The following is an 18,627-nucleotide window of genomic DNA, read 5'->3' as shown; positions in this document are numbered from 1 at the left end:
CAGCAGAATAAGCTAATCTTTCCAAAGCTCCAGACATCCCATAAAGAAAGGAACCTCATAATCAAACCTGTTTCCTGCTTCACACATGGCCTGGTCTCATATCCCTTCTGGCTATTAAATTCATTTCATACAACCCAGACTTCTTTCTCTCTGCTAGAGTTGGTACTATCTGACTTGTACAGAGTTTACCCAAATAAACCCTTAAAATCAGTACAGTGATCCCGTTTATCTTTTTTAATTGATTTTTGGGGCATACCAGGCAGTGCTCAGGGACTACTCCTGGCTCTGTTCTCAGAAATTACTACAAGCAGTGCTCAACAAATCATATGAGGTACCGGCAATCAACCCCAGGTCTGGCATGGGCAAAACAGGCACCTTACCCATTGCACCATCTTTCTAACCCCCAGTTTCTCTTTTAACAAAATGATGAACCACAATGCAGGAGAGAGAGGACCTGTTTGTTTGTGATGAAGGGTCCTCCCAAGATATGGGGTCAGCAAAGCGTCTCCTGGGGGTATTCTGGTGTTTCCTGTTCTGGTTCTTTGAAAGTTGGATATTCAGTTGCATGCGCATGCTCTACTTTGCAGGGCAGCAGTCCCAGGATGTCAACCTACTATATGTTTTATAGGTATCAGGGTTGCTGAGAATGGTCCGACCTGCACAGGCACTGGATGGAATAAGCCTTTACTCCCTGAGAGAAAATACAGAGCAAGGTCAGGGTCAATAGGGCAAGATGGTCAACGCCATCATCTCCCTCTCTGAACCAACCCACATTCAGTGCGTTGCATCCTGGAATGCCACCATCTTTCATCCCAGAAGGTGATCTCGGCACCCTCCTGCTCACACTGCCAGAAAGGACCATGTTCTCCTACAGGAACAAGCAGAGGAGTGAGGATGGTGGGAATAGTGCTAAACACTCCTGGACTAGACAAGGAGCACGCACTGAGGATGCCTGGCTGCCAGCACCCAGCTCCAGTCAGGAAGCACGTCAGCCCCCATCCACTTTTAGCTGTCAGGGCTACCAGGGGTTCAAGAACAGCATTTACCAGCCTGTGTCTTCCCAGCAGGAGAAGCAGCTGATGTGAGGAAACATGTACCCGTTCTTTGAACACCAGCCTAGGCCTGGAACCTTCTTGTTCCAAGGTATCTCTCCCATGAAGCACTGCCACAGTTTCCCTTGGAATCTTTAAGAATCACCATCTCTGCAAAAAAAATAAATAAATAAAAGTCCCCTTTTCACCGATAGGCACCATGCATGGAACAGATTTTCTAATAATTCAGGGCACAGACACAGCAAAAAGAAAGGGCTAAGACGGGAAGTTGAGGGGCTGGAGTGATAGCACAGCCGGTAGGGCATTTGCCTTGCATGCAGTCGACCTGGGTTTGATTCCCAGCATCCCATGTGGTCCCCTGAGAACCACCAGGAGTAACTCCTAGTGCAGAGCCCGGAGTAACCCCTGTGCACCGCCGGGTGTGACCCAAAAAGTAAAAAAAAAATAGAGGGGGATGTTAAAAGAACCAGAAGAAAATATCCACTGAGGAGGAGCAGATCTGAGAGAGCAGGAGTGACTTCAGTATCTGAGGAGAACATCAGAGCATCCCTGTGCTGACACTAACCCCTAAGGTGGTGAGGGATGGAAATGTCACCATTGACTAAATTATCCAGAAGCACCTTGACTGAGAAAATTGGCCAAGTTTTTTACAATTCAGCAAAGGAGAAACCACAAGTTCAAGGTTAACACATCTTCCTATTCCATGAGGAATCACACAACATTTTACGTGTTAGGGACTTTGCACGCCAGGTAGCTGCTTGAAGGGTTACCTTGAGAATGTGCTTTTTGTGCACAAGAAAGCCACCAACTCCTGGGGGAAAGCTCTGCCTTAAGGAATTCAATGAGTCTTTTGAGGAAAGTTCCTTCAAAGAATTTTGACCTTTATTTCACTATCCTTTGGGCCGTTGGGACAGATTCCAGTCATTTTTAACCTCTACTTCCTGTACCTTTCCCAATCTTTTGAGACCTTTTTTGGAAGCCTGTGTTGTCTGTAATCTAAGCAGATAATAACACTCTAAATCTGCCTGTGACTTTCTAACGTTCCTCTTCTTATAAAAGCAAGACAGTTGGGGTCCAAGAGAATCAGAGAACAGCGTGCCGGAGCCTGGGACCTACTGGAGCTAGGAAGATGAAGTGCTTTGCAGATGCCCTCCTTGTCCTCTTTCTCGCTGTGGTTGATCTCGGGATCCAGGCCCCAATCATCCAGGGTGAGTTCAGTGACCTTCTCAAGGATGGCCATGTCTATGGTCACTCCTGCTTGGGAGGAGAAAAAGAGGGACACCTTGGTCCTCCATGACTGTCCCTGCTCTAGATGTGGATGTGATTTGGCACTTGACTAAGGGCATCAGCAGGGCTCCAGAGGTGGTTCAGTGCCTTCAAGGCCTCTCCTGGCAAGCCAAGGTTTGAATTGAAACCCTAATGGCACACACTGGGATGATCGTAACAGCTCTTCTGTCGGGAGCCCAGGAAGAAGGGGGCTGGGGAGATGATGCAGAGACTTAGAAAATGTCCAGGGCAAGCAAGAGGTCTTGAGTTTGTTCCTGATGTTCTGTATGTCACTTGGTGATTTACACACACACACACACACACACACACACACACACACACACACACAAACAGCACAGCACAAACACACATCCCGATGTGGGGTCCTAGGTCAAATAACAAATTAATATAATGAATGAATAAAAATAGCCATAAAAGAGAATAGACCTGTTTCTGTATCTGTATCTCTCTCTATATCTCTCTCTCTCTCCTCCAACATAGGGAAACTATTGGCTTCTTTTCATGGCCTAAATTATTTCGTAGCTTTTCTTAACAGATGTAGTATCACTAAGTGATATATCACTTAATTGTTTATTAAAGTAAATTGAAATTTTGGAGAAAGACAGAGAATTCTACAGTGTTAGAAAGAACATATGCTAGCTAGTGAAAAATGATCATTTGGTAGGGGAAATAGGACAAGCCAGAAAAGTGACTCCCCAAACCACCTACATGTTCCAGGTGTGTGTTCAATAGATATTAACAAGTATGTATTTAAAAATATACTCGCAGAGCTTAGGTACAAGCAGATGCTGTTTCAAGCATCCTGTGTGCATGAACACATTGTGTTGTGCTAAATCTGTTGGATGCATTATTCACAGCCATCCCAGCTTCACTTTTTCTACCATAATTTTCACTGTGCTCTTATGGAAAGGCATGTCCTTAAACTTTTTATTTTGCAAATTCTACCCATACTACATGAAACTACATAAGAAATGAATAGAAAGCTATTTGCTTTATTGATATAACCCAGGTCCTAAATTTCTAAACCAAGGTTTTGATGCCAGATACATTTTGGAATGCAGATTTTCTCATGTTTTAAAAAGAGAATACTATAGAACACAGTGATTCCACTTCCAAATATCTACCCAAGCGAACAGAAAGCAGATCACAGGTATTGATAGGTGTGGTAATTGCAGAATTGGTCATCACAGTCAAAAGGTGAGAGAAGTCGAAGAGCCTCTGAGCAAAACAAGTGATGCTTGTTTTTCAAATGGGTGTAGACAGATACAGCAGACTGTTTCTCAGTCTTTAAGAGTAATAAAATGCTGACACGCTGCAGCTTTGAAGGTGTACAGGACACTGACAGAAGCCAGTGAGCCTGGGGGACACTGGGTGGGGACACTGGGACTCTGCCTCTCTGACATCTCGCTACCCTCCTTATCTCTGTAGCACCTGAGACCCACAACCATGACTCAACCTGAGGCTCAACCCGAGATCTATGGTCAACAAGGAACTGTGACATGGATCTGAGCAGCTCTGCAGGGACCAATAGACGCTGGTTTTTAATTTTTAATGATTTACTTAGTTATTTATTTTTGCTTTTTGGGTCACACCTGGCGATGCACAGGGGTTACTCCTAGCTCATGCACTCAGGAATTACTCCTGGTAGTGCTCAGGGGACCATACAGTTTGCTGGGAATTGAATCCGGGTAGGCTAGTGCAAGGCAAATGCCCTACCCGCTGTGCTATGTATGGCTCCACCCCAAGACCCTGGTCTTTAACTTAACGAGGCCAGAGCCATAGTAGATTAGGGAGGTTGCTTGCCTTGCAAGCAGCCCATCTGGATTGATCCCAAGCATTCTATATTGTCCACGAATGGGAGTGCTCCCTGAGAGCAGAGCCAGGAGTCAATCCTGAGATCACAGACTGTGGCTCAAAAAACTGAAGACAATAAAACAAGATTCGTGCCTTGATTCTGCCAGGGGATGCCGGGCTGCCCAGCTGGGCGGGAAAATCATCCCTGTGTCAGTTCTCCCAGGGATCACGTCACCAACCGGCTTCTATGACGAATCCCACCCCTCCCCCCACTTCCGTCTTCCGCCCCGGGTGTAGAATGCAGGTCAAAAGACCGAACTAGCAGCTGAGTTTCCGGCTGGAGTGATAGAATGGCGGGGAGGCGCTTGCCTTGCAAGTGGCTGTTCCTGGGTTCGGTCCCCTCTACCACGTACTTCAAGTGGACACTCTCTGGTATTCACTGGAAATTGGAGCATTGAAATTGAATGAATATTGAAGACTGTCTTGAATTGAACCTTTGAGATTGCCTTGAAGATTCAAATTGCCTTGATCTCATTGAGAGGGACTCTCAAATGAGCAAGGATCATGTTTTCTTGATTGTTTTGTTCCCCCCCCCCCCTTTGCAGATGTTAATATCGGTGAGACAACTCTCACCTGTTTTCATCTGAACTAAGGGCAGTTCCAGGAAGGAACTCAGTCTGCTTGAAAACAGGACGCAAAAAGGGGGGGAAGAAATGGTTAAGAGAGCTTTAAGATTTAAAATTTCATTTTTAAGGGACTTGGGATAGAGAAGGACCACCTTGACAAGGATAGTTGGAAATGATCACTGGATAAGAACTGCATGCTGAAAATAGATAAAGCAACAAACATGAGAATATCTCAGTACCTGTATTGCAAACCATATTGCCAAAAAGGAGAGAGGGAGAGAGGGAGAGAGGGAGAGAGAGAGAGAGAGAGAGAGAGAGAGAGAGAGAGAGAGAGAGAGAAGAAAAGTGTCTGCCACAGAGATAGGCTTGGAGGGAGGGTGACGGGAAGGAAACTGGGGTCATTGGTCGTGGGAAATATCCACTGGTGGAGGGACAGGTGTTGGAACACTGTATGACTGAAGCCAAACCAGAAACAGTTTTAGAACTGTGTACCTCGTGTTGGTTTAATTTTTAAAATAAATAAATGTTTAAAATAATAATAAATAATTTTAAGTAAAACAAAATGGAGGTATAGATACACAGTTTCTCAGACTTATAAAGAAAAAATGCGGAGCACTGAGGCTATTGGGGTTGCTGACAGAAGCCAGTGAGCCAGGGGGCACTGGGTGGAATCACTGAGACTCTGTGTCTCTGTCATCTCACTCACCCTCTTGTCTGTCTCCCAACTAGGACCCACGAACAGATGGTAAAGGAGAAACTGACATGAACAAATGAATCGATGCTTGTTTTTAAAATAATGGGGCCGGGTGCTGAAGAGATAGCACAGTGAGTAGGGCGCTTGCCTTGCACACTGCTAATCTGAGTTAAATTCCCAGTATCCCATATGATGCCCCAAGCACCGCCAAGTATAATTCCTGAGTGCAGTTAGGCATAACCATTGAGCATCACTGGGTGTGACCCCAAAGCCAAAAGAAAAAAAAGGAAAAAATGAAGTAATGGGGTAGGAGCAATAGTACTGAGGTAGGGCACTCACCATGGGACATAGCTGATCTGAATTCAATCCCCAGCACCCCATGTGGTCCCCAAACTTGCCAGGACTGATCCCTGAGTACAGAGACAGGAAAAGTACTGAATATCAACCAGGTAAGTCCCCTCTCCAAAATCTTTTTTAAAATTAAATACAATTAAAAAAGATATAGACCCATCATTTTTCAGTCTTAAAAAGGAAGAATAGCATTGAGGATGTTGGGGTAACTGACCTTAGCCAGTGCTGTGCCTCTTGATCATCTCTCTTCCTTCCTTCTCTGTCTCCCATAGGACCCACAAACATGACTGCGCCTCAGATTGAACCTCTGACCCATGGTAAAGGAGAAACTGTGGTCTAGAACTGAATCTTTCTGGACAAATAAATGGATGCTTGTTTTGAAAGTAATGGGGCTGGAGGCTGGAGAGTTAGTACAATGGGTGGGGTGCTTGCCTTGTCTACTGACAATCTGGGTTCAATTTCCCGTATCACAAATGGTCCCCTAAGCACCGACACATGTAATTTCTGAGTGCAGAGCCAAGAGGAACCCCTGAGCTTTGCTGGGTGTGGTCCCAAACCACAAAAATGTATAAAAATTTCAAAATTAAGTAATGGGGTCAAAATGATAGTAGGTCGGGTAAGGTTCTCACCTTACATGTGGTTGGCCCAGGTTGAACACCTAGTATCCAATATGGTCCCTAAATCTGCCAGGAATGATCCCTGCGCCCAGATCAAGAGAAAGCCCTGAACACCACTGGAAGTGTAAAAAATAAATAATATGATACAATAGAATAGAATAGAAAGTGAGATGGAGACAAGTTTTTCATCCTTAACAAAGGAAGAAAACTCTGACACACCACAACATTGAAGGTGTTGGGGTAACTGATATTAATCAATGAGTAAGGAGGAAGCTGGGTGGAGACCCCTTGACTTCTCCTCTCTGTCATCTCTCTCCACTTCTTGTCTCCCAAATAGGAACCCCACAAAAGACTACGACTGAGGCCAGACCCGAGACAAAAGGTAAAGGGGGAATGTGTCCTAGATCTAACCACCTTTGAACTAATAAAAGGATGTGTGTTTTTAAAGTAATGGGGCCTGAGCTGGAAAGAGAGTACAGCAGACTGGTTATTTGCCTTGCACACATCTGACCCACGATTAATCCCCAACATCCCACTTGATCCTCCAAGCATTCCAGGAGTAATTCCTGAGTGCAGAGCCACGAGTAACCCCAGAGTCTCACTGAGTGTGGCCCCAAAAATAAAAAATTTAAATTAAAATATTAAGTAATAGGGACAGAGCAATAGTAGTGCAGCGCAGAGGATGATTATCTGGCATACCACTGACTCTGGTTCGATCCCTGGCATCCAATATGGTCCCCCAAACATGCCAGAAGTGATCTCCAAGTTCAGACCAAGAGTAAGCCTGAATGCCACAGTCTGTGGCCCAAAACACTAAAATAAATTATTAAGTAAATTTCATGAAGTGAAGATATGGACATATACTTTCCCAGCTTTTTTGTAAAAAGGAAGGAACTACTAACACACAGCACACCACTGCGGCTGTTGGAGAAGTGACACAGTGACACAGTGACTCAGGGGGATGCTGGTTGGACATACTGAGACTCCGTACCCCTCTCTCTCTCCCCTCCTTTCTCTCGCCCACATAGTACCCACAAATATCACCATATCTGAAGTTGAACACCTGATAGTCGGTAAAGGGAGAACAACGCCTAGATTGGAGCATCTCTTAACAAATAAACGGACGCTTGTGTTTAAAGTCACGGGACAAGGGCTGGAGAGATAGTGCAACAGGTGGGAGGGAGCTTGACTTGCACATGGAAAACGTAGTTTGATTCCCAGCATCGTATCTGGTTCCCCAATCAACACCAGGTATAAGTTCTGCATGCAGAATCAGGAATAACTCCTGAACATGCCAGGTGTCACCTCAGCTCCCAAAAATTAAGTAATAAAACTAGAGCAAAATGAATTTTGGTAAAACACTCATCTTGCATGTGGCTGACCCGGGTTCGATCCCTAGCACCCCATAAGGTCCCCAACATGCCAGGAGTGATCCCTGAGCCCAGAGCTACGCATAAGCCCTGAACATCCCAGGGTCTGGCCTCAAAGGCTATAGTAATAAAATAAAATAAGATGTAGTTGCACAGTTATCAGCCTTAGAAAGGGAAAAATTGCTGGGACACATGACAGCATTGAAGTTGCTGGTTAAGTGACATGAGCCAGTGAGTCAAGGGGACGCTGCGTGGACACAAGGAGACTGTGCCTCTCTGTCATCTCTCTCCCCTCCTTACCTGTCACCTACATAGGACCCATAGGACCCACGAAGAACTCTACGACTCATGCTGGAACCATAGTATACGGAAAAGAAGGAGTGTGGCCCAGAGCTGAGCATCTCTGAACAATGCATGATGCTTGTTTTCGAAGTAACGGGGCTGTGGGTCGGTCAGAAAGCATAACAGATAGAGCACTTGCCTTGTACACGGCCCGAGCCTAGTTGGATCCCCAGGATTACATATGATCCTCTGAGCACCAGGTGTAATTCCTGAGTGCAGAGCCAGAAGTATCCTCTAAGTATCACTGGGTGTGGCCAAAATAAAAGGAAAAAAGTTTTTTTAAGTAAAGCAATGAGGCTGGAGTAGTAGGTTGCTCCCCTTGCATACGGTTGACCCAGGTTCAGTTCGTTGCATACAGTTGACCCGGGTTCAGTTCCTGGCATGGCATAGGGTCCCCAAACCTGCCAGGAGTAACCACTGAGCACCACTGCGTGTGACACAAACACCACAAATAAATAAATAAATAAAATAAAGTAAAATGTAGATCCACAGCTTCTCAGTCTTAAAAAGGAAAAAAAAAATGCTGACACGGATCACAGCACTTAGGCTGTTGGGGTAAGTGATCTAAGCCAGTGAGCCAGGGGGATGCTGGGTGGACACCCTGAAACTCTGTGCCTCTCTCATCTCTCTCCCCTCTTTGTCTCTCTCCCACATAGAACTCAAGGGCAGTTATCTGGTTTTGGCTCGACCCATGAAAGTATAGGAGAAATTTGTGACCTAGAGCTGAACGACTCTGAACAAATGAATGAATGTTTGCTTTTAAAGTAATGGGGTCGCCCTCTCCTCTCTGGAAAGAAAGATGGCAGCTGCATGGGAGCCTTGTGGACAGCAAGTATGAGCCGGGGGTGTGGGGGCAACTAAAACCTCATGGGATGGGGGGCGTTCCTGTCCGTCCTTCACGCCCTACCGAGGTCACCAGTTGCCCCCCACGAGCGGCTCTCCAGCACGGCCACAGCCCCAGAAGCACAAGGACTTAATGCAGAACCCAGCAGATTGGAGCAGAAAAGTGAACGGACTATGCGTTAATCCAGGCCATCAAGTCTGCCGGAGGGGAAAGGGTGTTGCCCCATTCGCCCTCTCTTCTCTGGAAAGAAGGATGGCGGCCGCATGGGAGCCTTGTGGATAGCAGGTATGAGCCGGGGGTGTGGGAGCGACTAAAACCTCATGGGAAGGGGGGGGCGTTCCGGTCCGTCCTTCACGCCCTACCGAGGCCACCAGTTGCCCCCCACGAGCGGCTCTCCAGCACGGCCACAGCCCCAGAAGCACAAGGACTTAATGCAGAAAGAACCCAGCAGCTTGGAGCAGAAAAGTGAACGAACTATGAGTTAATCCAGGCCATCAAGTCTGCCGGAGAGGAAAGGGTGTTGCCCCATTCACCCTCTCTTCTCCGGAAAGAAAGGTGGCAGCCGCATGGGAGCCTTGTGGACAGCAGGTATGAGCCGGGGGTGTGGGGGCGACTAAAACCTCATGGGAAGGGGGGCGTTTCGGTCTGCCCTTCACGCCCTACCGAGGCCACCAGTTGCCCCCCACGAGCGGCTCTCCAGCACGGCCACGACTCCAGAACACAGAAACCAATTTCTTAACTATCTAACTTTCAGTAGAAATACTTCCAGGGTCAGTAGGTAAAATAGCAGAAATCCAAAACCAACATTTAATTCTTGAACCCAGCTGTAGAAAGCAAATCACTTCACAATGCTTTTTCAGCATATCTGATTGGGGGGGGGTTAACTCTAAATAATAGTGGTGAATATTTTATTGAAACAATGAATCTAATCAAAGCAGATAGAGTGTTAACTAGAATTCATCTGCTTCACAGGGACTGGGAGGGGTGGGGGGTGGGGTTTTATTGGGGTTCTTCATGGTAAAAAATAAGTATTGGTAAAGGGAAATGTGTTTGATATTTCCATGACTGAGACCTAAACCTGAAAGATTTGTAACCTTTCCCAAAGTGATTCAATAAATAAATAAATAAATAAATAAAGCAGTGGAGTTGGGTTGGGGGTGGGGGTGAGGATGGAGGGATACCACAGCTGGTAGAGCGTTTGCCTTGCACGTATCTGACCGGATTTGATTCCCAGCATTTCATATGGTCCCCTGAGCTACCACCAAGAGTATTTCCAGAGTGCAGAGCCAGGAGTAACCCCTGTGCATCGCCAAGTGTGACCCCAAAAGCCAAAAAAAAGTAATGGAGTTGGATCAGAGCAATAGTTCACAGAGGAAGGTCTTGCACACAGCCAACCCGGGTTTGATCCCCGGCATCCCCTATGCTCCCATGAGCACTGCCAGGAGTAATTCCTGAGTGCAGAGCCAGGACGAAGCCTTGAGCATCATCACGTGTGACCCAAAAAGACAAGCAAATAAAAACAAAAAATAATAAAGTAATGGGGCTGGGAGACTGGAGAGACAGGACAGCAGGTAGGGCTCTTATACATACCGCCAGCTTGGGTTCCATGCCTGGCATCACATACAGTCCAAAACACTGCCAGGTATATTGCCTGAGGGTAGTGCCAGGAGGAACCCCTAAGCATATCAGGATGTGACCCAAAAACCATAAAACCTTAAATATTAAGTTAAAGGAACAGAAAGATAAGAGAACCAGAAGTAGAGAGCTGGTAGAGCACTCACTTAGCAAGCAGCTTACCAGGGTTCAGTCCCTAGCACCCCCATATGGTTCCCTAACCTGCCAGGGGTGACACCTGACACTTCAGAGGTCAGAGGAAGCTCTGAGCACCACCTGGTGTGTCCCAAAACAAAATAAAACAAAATAATAATAAAATTATATAAAGTGACATATAGACACATGTCACCGCACTATGACTGTTGGGGTAAATGCATAAGTCAGTGAGCTGGGAGACACTGGGCATTCTCTGTCATCTCTCTCACCGACTTGTCTGTCTTTCACATAGAACCCACCAAGATTCCTACGCCTGATCCTAAACCTAAGATATACGGTAAAGGGGGCATGTGGCCAAGAGCTGAGGGGGCCAACCTGAGGCAACCTGCCCTGTTTGCTGCCCAGCTTGTCTGTGGGATAGGGTGAGAGGGAGGGTGTTGGGGTAGTGCCTGTTTCCAAGAAAAACCAGCAGGGCAGAAGCAAGGCCACACCCCATGGTTCAGCCAATGTCCTTAGATGTGAACCATACCCAGATACCAGTGAGGGAAGGGGGCTCACACACCAGGGGACCTCCTGATGGAGCCACAGGCTCCTGTGTGAGGGGGACCCTGTTTTCCCCCAATCCCCTCTCTCCTGCCTCTCTGGCCTGGCTTTAGGAACTGACCACAGGCCCTTCTCTGAGCTCCTCTCACAGACCAGCTATCTCCTGACTTGCGGCTTCAAAGAAGGTTTCTCCTCATGAACCCTGGCCCGGCCCTGCTCTGATTTGCAGCACAGGTGAGAAATAAAACTTGGGATTCGCCTTGAGTGTTAGAAAGCATTTCAGGAAGTCCATGCTTTTGACTGTCACAACACTGGTTTTGTTTTCTTTTGCTTCTATTTTATTGTTTGTTTATTGGTGGGTCACACTTAGGGGCTTCTCTGAGGTTTGAGCTTGGGGTAACACCCTGTACCTGGGAGATCGTCTGGTGCTGGGGGTAGAATTCTTGCCTCCTCTAAGCAAAGCATGTGCTCTGCTTACTGAGGCATCTCTCTGGCCCTCACACAGTATTTGAACGAAGGTGTTCTCTGGTTTACAACATGGGCAGAAGAGGTGGAAGAGCATTTTAACGGGAGTCATAAACTCTAGTTGTTACAAAGGAGATATGAGATTTACTAGTTGGCCAAAATAAAACAACAAACACCAAGTGAAGTAGAACAGCATTCTCTGCAGGAAAGATTCCCCTGCCTCCCCAGGCACAGTGCATGATACAGACTTTCCAATAATTCAGGGCACAGAGAGAGACGGAAAAGAAAAGGCTAAGAGGGGAAGTTCAGGAACCAGAAGAAAACATCCAGTGAGAAGGAGCAGATCTGAGAAAGCAGGAGTGACTCTAGTAACTGAGAACATGGGAGCATCCCTGGGCTGATCCTAACCCCCATACCCCTTTAGTGTGTGGGAGATCAGCGTGCACAGGAGAAGCACACAGTGCCAGCTTGTATCATAGAGTGTGGTCAGAGCAGTCACATGGCACAGAGGGCAGGATGCTGGGGTTTCTGTATGAGAGGGGCCCAGGCCGGATTGGAAAGCCTTCTAGGAAGCCTCTCAGGGAAGAAGCACCTCATCTCAACATGGGGCACAGTGTTCACGCTGCCCAAAGTTCCTTACCTACAGCATGGTCAGTGCTTAGGATGTTCTGGCTGCTGTCAGGATGGTTTGGGGGAAACTGACACTGGAGCAGCCACATCGAGGATTACAGCCTGCCTGTGCTAAGGACCTACTCAGTACTACTCAGTACTACTCAGTACTACTCATCTATCCTACTCATCTATCCCATCTGAGTCTTGAAGGTTCTCTGTGATAGTCAGTGACACAGCAAGAGAAAGTGGTGACAGAGCGAGGAAGCACCCAGCTGCTCGGAATGGTGACTCTCTGAAGCAGGGGTGCAGAAGTAGCAGAACATTTATCAGACACCAACTCCTTCCATCTCCTTTTGGGAACCAACCTGCATACAGTCCTTTTCAGAAACCACAAATCAGCCTCACTCTTTCTTACTCTGGCCACCACTGCAGTGTCAAGAGAGGGTTGGCAGGGTGGGTGCAGCTGCGAGGTGGTAGAGTACATTCTACACTATCCGGCTCACAAAGTCGCAGTACCTCACAGGCCCTTCACACTGGTGGCTCCTTCCACATAAGGAATTCTCTGCTGCTGAGATGTTTGTTGATCCGTCAGAGGAATAAAGACTCCTGTCCCTAGCCCCATCCCCACCCAAGGATTGAGGGAATAGCCATCTGTTCCCCCGTCTCCATCACGAATAGCAGAGCAGCTGAAGGCATAAAAGGCTTCCAGAAGCAGGCTCCTACTGTTGGATGTGCCCTGGATGGCCTTGATATAATCCCATCTTGTGACCGCAGAATGAGCTCGAGGACCTTGAAATCATGCTCTGCTGTGCAAGTAATATACTTAAGAATTGCTGCTCTATACTCTCTCACCTGCTGTCCCGTCCCCCAACAGACACTCTGTAACACTCAGCTATGACCTTGGTTCTGGGCCCAGTCTGAAAAAGCATGAGCTCAGCTGGGTACAACATTATGAGTCAATTCTACTTCTAAAGTTTTGTGAGTGATTATTCAGTTCTTCCAAATCTGATTAGGCCAAAAATCCAAAATATAAAACCTTGAGCAATCTTCAGGCCTGTGCCATCTAGAAACGTTGGACAAGAATTGCACCCTGAACAAAAGTGTGCATGGAAACCAATGGAGAACAGAGTAAGGAGGCATTTGATGAGCATACGGGGAAAACGATTTATCCTGAGTATGTCTCCTTTGGACTAAGGCAATGAGCCAAGGTTGCGATGGCAAGGTCAAAGTGATATGTTAAGCATTGTCACCATTGATGTCAAACCAAAGTAGTCACCAAGTTTCAACAAGGCAACTGCTTTCCACGAGAAAATACAGACTAATACTGGATGCCTGCTTCTATTTCATGGGAAAGTTTCAAGCTCAACAGTATCAACACTACATAGGGGCATTTCACCCAATCACTGGTGTCTTTGCCAACCTTATACTCTCAGGTCTTATGGAATTTGGGCTTCAGACAATAAGATATTTGCACAACATTCACAGGCCAAGGGATTCTTTTTATAGTAAGTGATGTGGGCTGTTAATGATGTGAGCCTATGGGATTTGGGAATCAAACATGCCTACACAAAATTAATTACCCTACCATAACGAGATTGAATGAATGGCAGAGAGTGTTTACTCAGCAAAGGGAGATATAAGCTAAAGATTGGGACCTCTCCATTTTCCATGAGCAATTAGATGACTGGATTTTCAAAGTCAAGAACCCGCTCTGATCGTTTCCTTCCTTGTACAAATGGTATTTATGCACTCAATGGTTATCAAGTCGGGAAAGCTCTGATGTGGGGAACTCAATGAACCTACTAGAGGAAGTTTCCTTCATAGAGTTTTCCCTCTCTCTTTTGCACCCTTTTTTGAAAGACTGTGTTGTCCATGATCTAGGCAGAGAACAACATTCCAAATATGCCCATGATCCGCCTCTTCTTATAAAAACAAGGCAGAACTTGGATCCAAGAGAATCTGCGAACTGCGTGCTTGAGCCTGGGAACTACCCAGCAGCCAGATAATGAAACGCTTTGCAGCTGCCCTTCTCATGCTCCTGCTGGCTGTGGCTGCCCTAGGCATCCTGGCCCCAGACACCCAAGGTGAGTCCAGTGACCTTCTCATGGATGGTCAGGCCTGTGGTCACTCCTGGTCTGGTCCGTTATAGCCCCTACTCAATATGTAGATGTGATTTGCAGCAGCAGGACCCAGGGGGATGCCTCAGTGGTTGCCAGCCCTCACCTGCCTAGAGCACCATTGGGAAATCAAAGTCTGGTGGTGACAATGGAACATAGCAGAGTGGGGTCTCTGGACTTCCAAGATTATCCTGGTTCTGGAAGAATACTCCTGGATGCACAAAAAGTTTTAAAAAAGGTAGCAAGTGTTTATTGGAAGAAAGTTTCAGAACAAAAGGGGTATTTCAATTGAAATGCTGTTAGAAGCCTTTTGTCTAGGGCTTTATAGGTAAAGAAGTCTGCTTCCTTTCATGTAATGCTAACTGAGCCACTATTCGTTGTCTGTTTCTCCTAGATGCTCCATAATTTCAGGGGCTCTGATTTCTTTAGATAGGGGATAAGAAAAAGTTTCACATAAGTTCGCCCATAACTCTGTTCTGGGCATTCTTTCTCTTATAGATCATTAGGTTTCCTGGCTCCTCGGGTCTTGGGTGAAGCTTAGATCCCGAAAAAGCTACTTTAATGTGTAGAGCAGTACAAGGCTAAAGTGAGGGGTCAAAATAGTGTGAGGGAAAGATGGGTGCTGAGAAAGGGTCTCCCCTAACAACTACCAGGAAGATCCTACAGCAGACAATTGGCAAATCAGTCCAAAGATTTATATTTCTTTAGCACACACTGAGGCAAACTTGACAGCTCTGGTCTTGGGTATCCCCAGGAACAAAGGGGCCCAGAAAATGGCTCAAAGGCATAGGAAGTGCTCAGTGCAAGCAGGGGTCCTGTGATTGATCTTTTATGTTCTGCAATCCTGTCCTGCCCCTCACTGTCTAGGGTACCTGGTGAGAGGGAAATAAATAATTACAATAAATAAACAAAAATTTCTGTAGTAGAAGGGGCATATATATATATATTTATATATATATAATATATCCTCCCTCCCTCCTTCCCTTTCTTTTCTATCTCCCTCTCCTCTCTCTCTCTCTCTCTCTTTCTCTCTCTCTCTCCAAATATAACATATACACAGATGACTAGTTGATCTTAGAGAAGTTAATCTCTCCCTTTGCAACACCCGAATTATTTGATGGCTGCTCCTAGCTGACCTAAGACCATTAGGGTAAATGAAAATAACTAGAGTTATTTGAAATTTTTGACAAAGAAGAAGAGAACTCCACAGTGATAGGAATGAAATTACATCATCTAGTGAAAAATGATCATTTTGTGAAGGAAATACAAGCAGCCATACAAGTGACATCTCCAAGTTCACCTACCTGATATAGCTACTCATCCAGAAACACATACCTAGTACTTACTACTTCAAGCAGAAACTGTTCCTTGCGTCCTCTGGATAAACATACTGGTTCATCCTAGTAACCCTGAATGATAGACTATTCTCAGATAACCTAGTTTCATCTGTTCAGCTCATTATTCTCATTTTACAAACAATGAAATTCAGACATTTCAGTCTTATTGATTTCTTCTTTGAGCTCACATAGCTATCTAGTGGGAGAATTAGCACATAACCAAGTTGGGAAGCTGTTACAGGATTTTAAGACCATTAAAATTTTAATTGTACAAGTTCTACCTATACGATAGGTAACTGGAAATGAGAAAGAGGTTTTGTTATTGAATTAGTGCAATGCAGGTCTACATACCTTATCCACCATTTTGATACTAGTGATTACAGGAATATTGACTCTTCAAATTTTAGAAAGAATATTCACTATGAACCAGTAATTCCAATTCCAACTTATTCCTCCTAGAACTGGAAGCAGATAGGAGACACTGGCACAGCATGGTTCTAAGAGCATTAAAAGCATCAGTCAAAAGGTGAGAGCAGCCAGAGCAGTCTTGGACAAGTGATTGTGTGTTTGGTATTGAAGTGGTATGTAGACACGCAGTGAACTGCTTCTCAGCTGTCAAAAGGAAAACAATGCTCACATGCTCCACATCACTGAGGTTTCTGGAGTAAGTGACATAAGGCAGTGAGTCAGGGGGACACCCAGGACCATGTCTCCGCCTGAAGCTGAAACTGAGATATATGGTAAAGGGGGGAGGGGTGTGGTCTAGAGCAGAGGGGGCCAACCTGAGACTCACCTGCCTATGGTTGTGGCCCATCTTATCGGTGGGATGTGGGTGCAAGAGAGGATCCTGGGGGTGGTGACTATCTCAAAGGAAGATCTTCTTGGGCCCCAGGTCCCTCGTCATCTATGACCTTCTACCACCTGGCCGTCCCTGGTAAGTTCCCATGGACAGGGTGATGTCTAATCACGATTACATCCTTCCTTTCCTGGGAGAGATGACCCAAGCACTGCTTTAGCCCTGTGTGGGTCTACACACACACACACACACACACACACACACACAGAAAGAGAGAGAGATACACACACAGCACAAACAGAAAAAGAGACAGAAAACACACAGCACACACACAATATGCACACAGACATAGATGGCGTGCACGCGTGCACAGACACACACACACACAGAGAGAGAAGAGAGAGAGAGAGAGAGAGAGAGAGAGAGAGAGAGAGAGAGAGACCTTAGCCTCTAGCCCAGCTGAGGGGAGAAAGGAGATGCAGACAATTTGTGAAGGAAGATAAAGAAAACATTTCCTTGGAGTCCCTCAGTCTTGGTTCTCCCCAGAACTTTGCAGGAATGAGGCGAAGGACCTGACCCCTTTATGTACAGATTCTCTTCTGAAATGGCCTTTTCTCTTCTGCAGCCTTCAGCGGAGACATCGACTGCTGCTATAGACAGCACTGGAACTTCATCTGCTCGAGAATGAAAGATTATTATAAAACCAGCAGTGAGTGCCCCCACCGGGGCATCGTGTAGGTGTTCAATCACAGGCCTTGAACTCTGGGGGCTGGGAGAGTAGACCTGATGGACAGTGTCAGGGAAATTCCCTGAATCTCTCCAGGCTTTAGGGTGGATCCCAGAGGCCCCAAGGGAGGAGAGATTGGGGAAGAGAAGAGCCCAGGAGTGAAGCTGACCTAAGAAGGAACAGGAGAGGAGATGCCAGAGAGGCTCTGGGCTCCAGGAACAGAGAAAGGAAGCTGGACTGGGTGGGGAGCCCTGGGAAGGAAAGGGAGGTCTCCAAAGTCCATAGAATTTCCCAGTGTGCAACCTTCCTCTCCTTCCCTCCTAGCTTCATAACTAAGGAAAACAAGAAGACCTGTGCAGACCCTCGGAACAAAAAGGTCCAGTTCTGCATGGAGTCCCTAGTGCCAAGTTACAAATTGACACAGATGTTGGAAGCATTTCGTGCCTAATAAGGGGCTCTGTATTTTCTTCTCTCTTACGTGTTCCACAGTTCCTGCGACTATCACTGGATAGACTACTTGCTTTTGTTTGATTTGGTGTGGTTGGGGGTTTGTAGGTTCACCGAGTGGTGCCAAGGCTTTTCCTCCAGTCCCTTATCTCAGATATCATTCCTGGCTATGCCCAAGGAACCCTAAGTAGTTTTGGGGGTGCAATCTGCTATGTATAGTGTCAGGAATGAATTCCCCAACTTAAATCCTAGCTCCACATGGGCCCTGTACACCCTCAAGTCCTCACAGCTACAGCAAAAAATGTTAGCTGTCTGGTGTGTGCTCTAACTCATCGCAACATCGACAGAAATACTAAATAAACGGGGAGTGTCACCATGTTTTCAAGAATATACTCTACCAACACCCTCAAAGAAAATTGTGTACATCACTTCAGATTTATGTGTTGTCACTCCTGGGAATATATCCCAGAGAGACAAAAAAGTATCGTCGAAGTGACATCTGCACTTTCATTGCAGCATTGTTCACAATAGCCAGCATCTGGAAAAAACCTGAGTGCCCGAGAACAGATGACTGTTTAAATAAACTTTGATACATCTACACAATGAAGTACTATGTAGCTGTTAGAGAAGATGAAGACATGAAATTTACATACAAGTGGTACTACATGGAAAGTATCATGCTAAGTGAAATGAGTCAGAAAGTGAGGGACAGACATTGAAAGATTGCATTCATCCGGGTAATATAAAGTAACAAAATAGGAGACTAACACCCAAAAACAGCTGAAACATATACCAGGAGGTTTACTAGATAGCTTGGAGGCCAGCTGAACATATGA

The sequence above is a fragment of the Sorex fumeus genome, unplaced genomic scaffold (genome assembly GCF_029834395.1).
Source record: "Sorex fumeus unplaced genomic scaffold, SorFum_2.1 ptg000063l, whole genome shotgun sequence".
Lineage (NCBI taxonomy): Eukaryota > Metazoa > Chordata > Mammalia > Eulipotyphla > Soricidae > Sorex > Sorex fumeus.
Note: the sequence above shows the minus strand (reverse complement) of the source record.